Below are 13856 nucleotides of genomic sequence, written 5' to 3'. Positions count from 1 at the left end.
GGCCAGGCACCCAAGCAAGACCCCCACCCTGATTCAGGACACCCTTCAGGGAAAACCAGCCGGTCCCCACCCATGCACCAGGCCTCTATCCTATATAATAAAAGGGTAATATGCAAACTGACCCTAACAGCAGAAAGACTGGGAATGACTGGTCACTATGACACACACTGACCACCAGGGGGCAGACACTCAATGCAGGAGCTGTCCTCTGGTGGTCAGTGCGCTCCCACAGGGGGAGTTCTGCTCAGCCACAAGTAAGGCTGATGGCTGCCAGTACAGCGGTGGTGGTGGGAGACTCTCCTGCCTCCTCAGCAGCGCTAAGGATGTCTGGCTGAAGCTTAGGTCTGCTCCCCGCTGGCAAGTGAACATCCCCTGAGGGCTGCCAGGCTACCAGAGGGATGTCTGATTGCCAGCCTAGGCCCAATCCCCCGGGGAGCAGGCCTAAGTCAGCAGGTGGTCATCCCCCGAGGGGTCCCAGACTGTGAGAGGGCACAGGCCGGGCTAAGAGACCGGACAAATTTTTGTGCACTGGGCCTGTAGTGTAAATATATATGTGAATGAGTATATATACAATACACAGATGCATATATCTATATAGAAAATGGATCTTAGAAGTCTGTGAATTTTCACAGCTGATTTTCTGTGAGCATGTATTTGTGACCACTGCACCATTTTATCATAAACATATTTTAAATGAAACTCAGTCTCATATTATGAGCAGGAAAATGGCAGTTCATACTGAAATATTGTATTAATATTTTTAAATAGTTCAGTACTGAATGGAAAATTACTTTCAACTAAAAGATAAATAGATGATAGATGATAGATAGATAGATAGATAGATAGATAGATAGATAGATAGATAGACAGACTTAATATTTGTTTCCATAATGGCAGACTAAGCAATTAGGTCCAATATTCTCATACAAACACACATAAAAATTAACTCAAATGGAACAAATTTTTTAAAATGTTAAAATATTAGGAATAAAACAACAGTATTTCATATTGCACTAAGTCCTAGTTAGTATAGTAAGGCAAGAAAATGATTTGAAAAATATACCACTATTATAAATAAGTGATAGGATTATATATGGAAAAAAATGTGAAGAGAATTTAGAGAAATTTATTGGAGACAATAAGGTAGTTAGATGTAAGGTAGATTAGTGTTCTAAATTTAAAGTGCAAAATATAAAGGTTTTGAGTATAAGTTAGAGTATATATATATATATATATATATATATATATATATATATAATCTTGCATTGGGAAATGAAAATGTTTTATTAAACAAGACTCAAAAATCAAAAAGTATAATAAAAGATTGGTAAAGTATTGGTTTCTCATTTTCAAAAGGCACCACAAAATATGATACGATGATATTGCAAAACATACACTACAAGGAATACAATCAATAATATGTAAAGACATTATATTAGTTAATATAAAATACAAAGACAAAAACTTTTATGGGAAAATAAAACAAGTGACACTATATATATTTTCCTAAATAAAACTTTCAATGGGCTAAATAAACTTGTGATAAGTTAGCTGACTTTATAATGAGAGATAAAAAATTAAAACATTGCTAATTTATCATTTTGGCATTATCTTAAAAATTTTAACACAAGCTCATACTGGCAAGGAACTGGAGCATCAAAAAAACTCTTAGTTTGCTGGTGGGAATTTGAATTGGAATAAATAACTGAAGTTTGGCATTGCCTACTCAATCTTGCAATTTCATTTCTAAGAGAGTAAACCTTGCATATGTTCATTAGGGGTCTTGTGAAAATGTTTATGGTATCAGTGTTCATAATATCAAAACAAAACTAAAAACAAAAATAAGTGTTAGTTAACAGTCGAATGTATAAATTGTTATACTGCTATTGAGTGAAATAATATGCAGAAATAAAAATTAAATAAGCATGGTATTATGGAAGATGCAAGTCTCAGAAGAATTTACATAGTATAAATCTATGTACACTTCAAAAACAGTCTAAACTTTAAAAGCAGTCTAAACTATAAAGACAGAAAAGAAAATAGTATTTTTAAGGTCAGGTCAATGGCTACCTGTGATGGTAGGCAGAAAAAGGATGTTCTGGTCAATCCCAGCAACAACACAGCACTGGTAACTCTTACGCAGCCAGCTCTGGGCAGTGAACTTCCACTGGACAGAGAGGCCCTGTAGCCTCAGAGGCCAACCCCAGAACACTGCCACCCAGAGGCTGACCCACAAACTGACTCTTTGCTAAACACAAAATAAGGCAGTCTGGGAAACAAATGTGGCTTGCTTTAAAATAAGGACTGTGGTTTACAACACAGAGGAACAGTGTATCGCAGGGAAACTCAACACTCTCCTGAATACCTGGCAGGTCTAAGGCGAGCCACACTGAAGAATAGAAGAACCGAAGGACCTTCACTACTGCAATATTTTTTTTTTTCTTTTTTCACCTTTTAACTAAGAAACCAATTTTTTTTCTTTTTTTTTCTTTTTTTTTCTTTTCTTCTTCTTCTTCCTTTTTTTTCTTCTTCTTTTTTCCATCACGTTATTTTACCCTTTTAATTACTACCTTCTTATTTTTAACCAGTATTATTACTGCTACCATTTTACCATTTTTTTTTAAAGTGCCATTTTATTTTCTCTTTATTTTATTTTGGGATTAGTGTTCTCCATTCTATTTTCATCGTTATATTATTGGTTGTTTCTAGTTTGCATTCATCTCCAGGGAGCTGTTGCTGGAATTTGTTGGGATTAATGGCTGTTCTATAGGAGTATTCTCCTCATATAAAAAAGTCTCTTCCCCTCTTCCACTTCATTCTCTCTTTTCGCTCTTTTTTTTCTTTTCCTTTCTTTTCTCGCTTTTACTTTCCCCCCTCCTTTATCCCAATTTCATTTTTGCACTCCTTTTTTTGGTCCCTAATTTTCTTTTCTTTTTTCTCTTTTCTCTTTTTCTCTTCCTTCTTCCTTATCCCCTAATTCTCTTAATTCAGGTGGTCACCTTTATTTGGGGTTATTAATATCGTGAATATATTTGTGTATAGTGCCTGGTACGTGGTGCCTTGTTGTGTTGTATTTTGTGCCTTTAAATCAACACAGCAGATCCAAGCAACAGCAACCTCCTGAGCACCACACCCTCTGCTGAGGAACAGCAGCTGTACGTGAAACCTCGCCCCACCAGCCAGAAGAGCCACCACAGCTGTGAACAGCACCCACCAGAGGAGTTGCTGCCAACTGAAGAGCAGCTGCTACCGCAACCGCCCGAAGAGCAACCGCAGACCAAGGAGTCACTGCCACCAAGGGAGCAGCCACTGAACGACTCAACGTCTAGATATGTCAGTGAGATCAAACATGGGTAGACAAAGAAACCCCCAAAGGAAAGAGAAGGAGGACTCTCCAGAAAAGCAGCTAAGTAATACAGAGGCATGCAACATGACAGAAAAAGAATTCAGAATAAGGGTCCTAGAGTGCATAAACCGGATGGAGGAAAAAATCGACAACCTCTCCAAGAAGCAAGAAGAAACAGATGAAAAAATCGATAACATATGGAAGAAGCTAGAAGAAACAGATGAAAAAATCAACAACTTAAGTAAGACCCAAGAAGAAATGAAGAGTGATATAGCTGCAATGAAAAACTCCATTGAAAGTATCAACAGTAGACTAGGAGAAGCAGAGGACCGAATTAGTGATTTAGAAGACAAGGAAGCAAAACACACCCAAAACGTAATGCAATTGGAGAAAAAAATGAAAAGACAGGAGGAGAGCCTAAGGGAGCTTTGGGACAACATGAAACGAAACAACATACGAATAATAGGGGTACCAGAACAACAGAAGGATGAACAAGGATTAGAAAACCTATTAGAAGAAATAATATCAGAAAACTTCCCTGAGGTGGGGAAGAAAAAAGTCACACAAGCCCAGAGAGTCCCAAACAAGGTGAACCCAAAAAGACCCACACCAAGACACATCATAATTACCATGGCAAATGTTCAGGACAAAGGGAGAATCTTACAGGCTGCAAGAGAGAGACGGAAAGTTACATACAAGGGATCTCCCATTAGATTGTCAAATGATTTCTCAACAGAAACACATCAGGCCAGAAAAGAATGGACGGAAATTTACAAAGTGATGCAAAGCAAAGAACTGAATCCAAGAATACTCTATCCAGCAAGGCTATCATTCAAACTTGAAGGGGAAATAAGAAGCTTCACAGACAAAAAAAGGCTAAGGGAGTTTATCACCACCAAGCCAACAATGCAAGGAATGCTAAAGGGACTGGTATAAAAATAAGAAATAAAAAGCTCAGAAAGAAAACAGCCACACAAAAACAGAAATGGCTACAAACAAGTACCTTTCAATAATAACTTTAAACGTAAACGGACTAAATGCTCCAAACAAAAGACATCGAGTGGCTGAATGGATAAAAAAACATGACCCATACATCTGCTGTCTACAAGAAACCCACCTCATTAGAAGGGACTCACACAGACTGAAAGTGAAAGGATGGAAAAATATCTTTCAGGCAAATGGAAAGGAAAAGAAAGCTGGGGTAGCAATACTTATATCGGACAAAATAGACCTCAAAGTGAAGGCCATAACAAGAGATAAGGAAGGCCACTTCATAATACTAAAGGGATCAATACAACAAGAAGATATAATCCTGGTAAACATATATGCACCAAATGCAGGAGCACCCAAATTCATAAAAAAACTCCTGGAAGATATCAAAGGAGACATCGACAACAATACAATCATAGTAGGGGACTTTAATACAACACTGACAGCACTGGATAAGTCCTCTAGACAAATAATCAGCAAAGATACAGCAATCCTAAATGACTCACTAGATCAGATGGACTTAATAGACATCTTCAGAACACTTCACCCGAAAGCCAGGGAATATACATTCTACTCAAATGCTCATAGGACATATTCAAAAATAGACCATATATTGGGTCACAAGCAAAGTATCCCCAAATTCAAGAAAATTGAAATCATAAAAAGCGTCTTCGCAGACCACGATGGCATAATATTAGAAATAAACTACAATAAAAACAACCCAAAATACTCAAACACCTGGAAGCTGAATAGCATGCTATTAAATATTGATTGGGTTACCAATGAAATCAAAGAAGAAATTCGAAACATCCTGGAAACTAATGACAATGAAAACACAACAATCCAAAACCTATGGGACACAATGAAAGCAGTCCTGAGAGGGAAGTTTATAGCTCTACAGGCCTATCTCAACAAACAAGAAAAAATGGTAGTAAATCATCTAACTCTACAACTCAAAGAATTAGAAAGAGAGCAACAAGAAAACCCCAGAGTGAGCAGAAGGAAGGAGATAATAAAGATTAGAGCAGAAATAAATGACATAGAGACCAAAAAAACAATACAGAAAATCAATGAAACCAAGAGCTGGTTCTTTGAAAGGATAAACAAGATTGACAAACCTCAGCCAGACTCACCAAGAAGCAAAGAGAGAGGACCCAAATAAACAAAATCAGAAACGGTAGAGGCGAAATAACAACAGACCCCACAGAAATACAAATGATTGTTAAAAAATACTATGGACAGCTCTACTCCAACAAACTAGACAACCTGGAGGAAATGGACAAATTCCTGGAAAAATACAACATTCCAAAACTCAATCAGGAAGAATCTAAAAATCTCAACAGGCCAATAACTATGGAAGAAATTGAAGCAGTCATCAAAAAGCTTCCAGCAAACAAAAGCCCAGGACCAGACGGCTTCACAGGGGAGTTTTACCAAACATTCAAGGAAGAACTAAAACCTATCCTCCTCAGACTACTACAAAAAATTCAAGAGGAAGGAACACTTCCAAGCTCATTCTATGAAGCCAGCATCACCCTAATACCAAAACCAGGTAAAGACAACACAATGAAAGAGAATTACAGGCCAATATCCCTCATGAACATAGATGCCAAAATCCTCAACAAAATCTTAGCAAATCGGATCCAGCAGTACATCAAAAGATCATACACCATGACCAAGTAGGATTTATCCCAGGGATGCAAGGATGGTACAATATCCGCAAATCAATAAACGTGATACATCACATAAACAAATTGAAAGAAAAAAACCACATGGTCATATCAATTGATGCAGAAAAAGCATTTGACAAAATTCAACACCCATTTTTGATAAAAGCTCTCAGCAAGGTGGGAGTAGAAGGATCATACCTCAACATAATAAAAGCCATATATGACAGGCCCACAGCCAACATCATACTCAATGGACAAAAACTAACACCATTTCCCCTAAGAACAGGAACAAGACAGGGATGCCCCCTCTCACCACTCCTGTTCAACATAGTACTGGAAGTGTTAGCCATTGCAATTCGGCAAGAAGAAGAAATAAAAGGCATCCAAATTGGAAAAGAGGAAGTAAAACTGTCCTTATTTGCAGACGACATGATATTATACATACAAAACCCTAGAGACTCCATCAAAAAGCTACTGGACTTAATACATGAATTTGGCAATGTAGCAGGATACAAAATTAACCCCAAGAAATCCGAGGCATTTCTATACACCAATAGTGAACTTTCAGAAAGAGAGATTATAAAAACAATCCCGTTTACCATCGCACCAAAAAAATTAAGCTACCTAGGAATAAACTTAACTAACGAGGTAAAAGACCTCTACTCAGAAAACTACAGGACGTTGAAAAAAGATATAGAGGAAGACATAAACAGATGGAAGAACATACCGTGTTCATGGATTGGTAGAATCAACATCATTAAAATGTCCATACTACCCAAAGCAATCTATAAATTCAACGCACTTCCCATTAAAATACCAACGGCATACTTCAGAGATCTAGAACGAACTCTCCAGAAATTCATCTGGAATAAAAAAAGACCCCGAATAGCTGCAGCAATCCTGAAAAAGACCAAAGTAGGTGGGATCTCAATACCAGATATCAAGATGTATTACAAAGCCACTGTTCTCAAAACTGCCTGGTACTGGCACAAGAATAGGCATATAGATCAATGGAATAGAATAGAGAGCCCAGAAATCGGCCCGAACCAATATGCTCAATTAATATTTGACAAAGGAGGCAAGAACATACAATGGAGCCAAGATAGTCTCTTCAATAAATGGTGCTGGGAAAATTGGACAGATATATGCAAGAAAATGAAACTAGACCGCCAACTTACACCATACACAAAAATAAACTCAAAATGGATAAAGGACTTAAATGTACGACAGGAAACCATAAAAATTCTAGAAGAATCCAAAGGCAACAAAATCTCAGACATATGCCGAAGCAATTTCTTCACTGATACAGCTCCTAGGGCACTTGAAACTAAAGAGAAAATGAACTAATGGGACTACATCAAAATAAAAAGCTTCTGCACAGCAAAAGAAACCATGAACAAAACAACGAGAAAACCCACTGTGTGGGAAAACATATTTGCCAATGTCATATCTGATAAGGGCCTAATCTCCAAAATTTATAGGGAACTCATACAACTTAACAAAAGGAAGATAAACAATCCAATCAAAAAATGGGCAAAGGACCTAAATAGACACCTTTCAAAAGAGGACATTCAGAAAGCCAAGAGACATATGAAAACATGCTCAAAGTCACTAATCATCCGAGAGATGCAAATCAAAACAACAATGAGGTACCATCTCACACCTGTCAGACTGGCTATCATCAACAAATCAACAAACGACAAGTGCTGGAGAGGATGTGGAGAAAAAGGAACACTTGTGCACTGCTGGTGGGAATGCAGACTGGTGCAGCCACTATGGAAGACAGTATGGAGTTTCCTTAAAAAACTGAAAATGGAACTCCCATTTGACCCTGTGATCCCACTTCTAGGAATATATCCCAAGAAACCAGAAACACCAATCAGAAAGGATATATGCACCCCTATGTTCATAGCAGCACAATTCACCATAGCTAAGATCTGGAAACAGCCTAAGTGCCCATCAGTAGATGAATGGATTAGAAAACTGTGGTACATCTACACGATGGAATACTATGCTGCTCTAAAAAGGAGGAACTCTTACCATTTGCAATGTCATGGATGGAACTGGAGAGCATTATGCTAAGTGAAATAAGCCAGTCAATGAAGGAAAAATACCACATGATCTCATTCATTCATGGATAATAGAGACCATTATAAACTTTTGAACAATAATAGATACAGAGGCAGAGCTGCCTCAAACAGATTGTCAAACTGCAGCAGGAAGGCCGGGGAGGGTTGCGGGGCAGGAGGTAGGGGGGTAAGAGATCAACTAAAAGACTTGTATGCATGCATAGAAGCATAACCAGTGGACATAAGACATTGGGGGATAGGGGAGGCTAGGGGACTGTCTAGGGTGGGGGGATAAAATGGACACATATGTAATACCCTTTGTAATACTTTAAGCAATAAAAAAAAAAAAGGATGTTCTGTGGTCTGGTACAATCAGGTAGCTACCAAAGTTCTGAAAATATTGCATTTCTTCATAATAATAGAATTTCATTGTTGTTTTCCTAAAATATTAAGACAAAAGGCAGGACAAGTGGAGCATGTGGATGAGAATGAGGATGAGGATGAGAAGGAGGAGGAGGAGGAGGAGGAGGAGGAGGAGGAGGAGGAGGAGGAGGAGGAGGAGGAGGAAGGGAAAAGAAGGGGGAAAGATAATAGCAACAATGGCAACAATAAGAATTAGGAAAAAGGAAAATAAATAATTGCATGCAGGCTAATTATTATAGGTCTACCTAAACAGCCACATGACACATATGCTTATTTCCCATTGCACAGAATTCAGTCATATGACAACAGCAAGTAACAAGAGTAGACTACATAAATATTTTTAGTTAAGTTATACCTGCCTAAAAATTTGTATTTCTCTTACTATGGAGGAAGGGAAGAACAGATACTGAGGAAAAGCAAGTAGTTGAAACTATAAATATGTGATTTCCCAAAAGTTTATTAATATTTATGACTTGATACACTGCTTTTGGCAAATAGATAGATAATGATAGAAGATAGATATAGATAGATAGATAGATAGATAGATAGATAGATAGATAGATAGATAGATAATAGATAGATCAATCTTGGTTAGTTAACTTTTTATCTTGATCAATCTGTGATCTACTCATTGATGCATCACATGTAACTTTTTTACCCTAGGTGAACAAAATCATATTTGAGTTTGTATCTATATAGTGTAGCTATTTATGCTGTGGCTTCTCCTACTCCTTATTTGTAAAAAGTTGTGGTTTTTTTTTTTGTAAACAGAAGACAATCCACTTCATAAATGTGAATATGAATGCCAAATATTTTATCTTATTAATATTTTTCATCTCAGTGTTTGATTTGCTGAATCTATATATTGTTTGTTTATCAAATTAAAAATGGATATCCCTGGGTTTAAATATTTCCTTAATAATTTATAGACAGAATATTATCCTAAGACTAGTCCTGATTGATAAATATAATAAATTTCTACTATGTAAATATCTAAATCAACTTTTATTTTCAAACACTTTCTCTAAAAATCCTCTTTTCAAAAGTTTGTATATATATATAATATAATCAACTGAAGAAATCATCAGAAAGTTAAATAAATCACTGGATTATACAAATAAGTCCAGTTATAATGGCATTAGTGCACTCCATGAATTCACATGCACAAAACCAAAAACCTGGGGAAAACACATTTTATAGAGATAGTCATCAATAAGGTACTAATGTTAGACATTTGATCAAATATCTTGCAGATTGGTTTATATATGTCTGTCAGAATTAGTGACTTTACAAATATATCATCATTTGATAGTTATGATGTGAGGTTCTTTGCCGACTACCTACCCATCCATTTTTTATATTAGTTGTTACTTAGCTTCTCCAAATCATATTGTCAGTCCTTACAACTCCAAAGTAAAACTGATTACTTTTAAGAAGCAAACAAACACTGAACTCTTGAACGCAGATGTTTTTAAGCACAGACATTCACAATGTAAGCTGCAGCCATCAAAGGTCTTATAAAGGAGTGGATGAAAGGGACAATAAAACAGTCGATTGTAACAGCATGAAATGTGCCTTGACAGAGCATACACCAGGTCAAATCATCTGAACTTCCTAGAGCTGTTGACTGTATTGAAAGGTACATGAGTGTTGTCCAGATTCTGAAGAAAATTCAGGGCAGAGATTCCCAGAAGAATCTAGGACAAATGCCTTGCTTTAGGAAAGACCATGTTATGGATATTGCAAGTAAGTTAGTATGATTTTCTATGAGAGTTATGTGGATCTTATATCTAAAGTTGACAGTGGACAGAAGCGAGATTATAAAATGTTTTGAATATAAGGTTCAAGAGGTTAGATTCTTCACATAAAGGGAAAGCATATGGCAATGGGAAGTCAGGGGATGGTGACTATAGACGGTGCAAAGATGTTATAATAAGTAATTGGTTCAATATATTTCAGGAATGTGGCAAAAGGAATGGAGAGATGCGTGTATATTTTAGATTATAGAAGGATAAAATCTTTTGAATATGTAAGTAAATATTGGAAAGAGGGGCTGAGAATGAAAGAGAAGTGCAACATGAAAACTACAGTTCTGGTTTAGGTTCCTTGAAAGATGGTGTTGGACATACACACGGGGCATGCAGGTAGTCCAGTACAACAGAGTCAAGGAGAATGTGTGGGCAGTGGTAGATGCTAGGAGAAATGGGAACAGGGAGTTGGGGCAAATCCCTACTACAGATATTTACATTTTCTGACCTTGCAGGAGGTTGATTTCCCCCCCTTCACTTTGCTGAGTCATCTCTATGACCTAAGATAGGAGTTGGCAAACTATGGCTTGTAGACCAACTCCAGATTGACACTGGTTTTCGTTAATAAAATTTCATGGGAACATAGCCAGGCTCACTCATTTACATGTCTCTCACTATCTCTGCACTACAGCATCCCAGTTAAGCAGTTATGAGAGAGACCATTAAGCCTGCAGGGTCAAAAATATTTATTTATTTTTTGGCTCTTTACCAAGAAAAAGTTATCTTGGAAATAATTCAAATTGGGAAAAACTAAGTTTGAGTTGTTGGACCATTATGGTGTAACTGTTCAACAGTGAATTTGAGATATAAATCTGAAATTCAGGAGAGACCTGTGCAATATCCTTTAAGACATTATCAGTTTCCTAATTATGTAACAATTATTAATATTTCTGTGTATTATAATAAAGATATGGTATAGAAATAATATATTAAATATGATTATTTATAAAAATATACAATTATGTAAATTTGTATACTAGTATACATATAATATATATCATAAATAAGTAAAGATATATTTTAAGCCAAAATCTTTTGCTTCGGTTATATTATTTTTGGTCTACTTTTTTCCTGTGCCCTATTAATTCATATGGACTATTTGTTTTAAATTATTTTATTGTCTCTAATATTGTGTCAAGTTTAGTTTTCAAAGTACAAAGTCTTAGTCAATTTTTTTGTGTAATTCTGGCTTTTTTTTCTTTCTGTGATTTCCTTGACAATTTTGTGTAAATTCTGGACAAACTTGTAATTCTCCAATTCTGTAAAATACCTGCTGCAACTACCTGTGTCAAATTGACTTCCCTGCCTTGTGATGTTGGTGATGATGGGCAGGTTTCTATAGAATAGCACTGGCTTTTTGGCAGCAATAGAGTAACTTCTAAGCTAAGCAATATTAGAAAATATATTTTAATCAGAAATCACTTGTTTTCTTATTATTTTCTATTAACAATTAAAAATATTTCCCTTACTAGCAGCATTTGTATTTGTCCTTATGTCTATTTTGTTAATTTCTATACAGAAAAATAAAATACAACTGTGGTTTATGTTACTTCTATTTCTTAATGTTAAGTTTGATAATGTTTTGTTTTTCATTTTTAAGTGAATACATATTAAAAATTTGCCATGATAAGAAAATAAATTTTTCTAATTAGTTTGCTGCCCAGTTCACATCTAAGTATCCAAAAATTAAACAAACAACAATTTATAAAAGATTTTTTGCTATGACATAATTAAAGTAATCTTGGCTATATAACTATTCTGACTAGCTGGTCAAATCCATACAAATAAAAGGGTAATATGCTAATTAGGGCAGACAAAGTTGCAGCAGCTACAAGGGCCGAGGCACAGTTGTGAAGGGCCCAGGCTTAGGCCGGCAGTGGCAGCAGCAGCAGCAGCAGGGTAATGGGGGCAGCACCTTCCCCTGATCACCAGGTTGCCTCCTGCAGAGGGAGGCCAGACTGTGGCTTAGGCCAGAGGCCGAGGCAGAGGCAGTTAGGGGAGATCAGGCCGGCAAGGGAGCACGTTAGGGGTGATCAGGCTGGCAGGCAGAGGCAGTTAGCCTAAACTGGCAGTCGGACATCCCCTGAGGGGTCCCAGATTGGAGAGGGTGCAGGTCAGGCTGAGGGACACCCCCCTGTGCACAAATTTTGTGCACTGGGCCTCTAGTTATATTAATATATACCATACTGAGTGAAATAAAAAGCCATTATATAGTTATTAGCAGCATAGCACCAGAATTTATGAGTATAGCTCAAGGGAAGCATAATGTGGATAACAGTATAGTAGTTTGGCCCAAGTACAAGTTAGAGGGAATAAGTGGTACTCTGATCCTGGGTATATATTGAAGGTAGAGCCGACTGGATTTGTAGTTGAATTGGACTTTAGGAATTGAGATAAATGATTCAGGAAATATATGATTATCATTATTCCATTTTATGAGAAAATGGATGTGCATTAACCAAAATGGAAGGGAATACTAGAGGGAAAGGAAATGCTAGAGGAGGACATTTTATAGTTTGTCTTAGGAAATATAAAACTTGCTGTATAGGATTTCTGCTTTTGGCCATGATGGCATAATGGGAAGAGGTTTTACGACTGCAGCTTAGGCCTGCTCTCCGCTGGCAAGTAGACATCATCCGAGGGCTCCCGGGCTTCCAGAGGGGTGTCTGACTGCCAGCTTAGGCCCAATCCCCTGGGGTTCAGGCCTAAGCCAGCAGGTGGTCATCCCCCGAGGGGTCCCAGACTGTGAGAGGGCAGAGGCCAGGCTGTGGGAACCTCCAGAGTGCACAAATTAACCCCTTCTAAAATATATGATTTGCAAATATGTTTCCCCATTTAGTAGGTTGCCTTTTCATTTTGTTAGTTGTTTCCTTTGTTATACAGAAGATTTTAGTTTGATGTGGTCCCACTTGTTTATTTTGTCTTTTTTTTAAATATATTTTTATTGATTTCAGAGAGGAAGGGAGAGGGAGAAAGAGAGCCAGAAACATCAATGATGAGAGAGAATCATTGATTGGCTGCCTCCTGCATGCCCCCTACTGGGGAATGAGCCCACAGTCCCGGGCATGTGCCCTTGACTGGAATCAATGGTCTGCTGGTCGATGCTCTATCCACTGAGTAAAACCAACAAGAGCTCTTATTTTTTTTACATTTGGTGTCAGACCCAAAAAGCCATTGCCAAGGCCAATGTCAAGGAGTCACTGCCTATGTTTTCTTCTACAAGTTTTATGGTTTCAGGTATTACATTCAAGTCTTTAATCCACTTTGAGTCAATTTTTGTATATTATGTAAGGAATAAACTATTGATGCATGAGACGACATAAATAAATCTCAAAATAATTATGTTAAGTAAAGGAAGCCGCTCAAATACATATATACTGCATAACTACATTTATTTCAAATTATATAAAAAAGCAAACTAATCCACAGTGGCTGAAAGTAGATGAGTAGTGACATTGAGATCAGGGCTAGGGAGTGAAGGATGAGAAAAAGCAGAGATAGAGGTGAATTATTACAAAGGATTAGAATGAAAGGAGTAATAGATACATTA

This window comes from Myotis myotis, unplaced genomic scaffold, assembly GCF_014108235.1.
Source record: "Myotis myotis isolate mMyoMyo1 unplaced genomic scaffold, mMyoMyo1.p scaffold_m19_p_3, whole genome shotgun sequence".
Taxonomy (NCBI): domain Eukaryota; kingdom Metazoa; phylum Chordata; class Mammalia; order Chiroptera; family Vespertilionidae; genus Myotis; species Myotis myotis.
Note: the sequence above shows the minus strand (reverse complement) of the source record.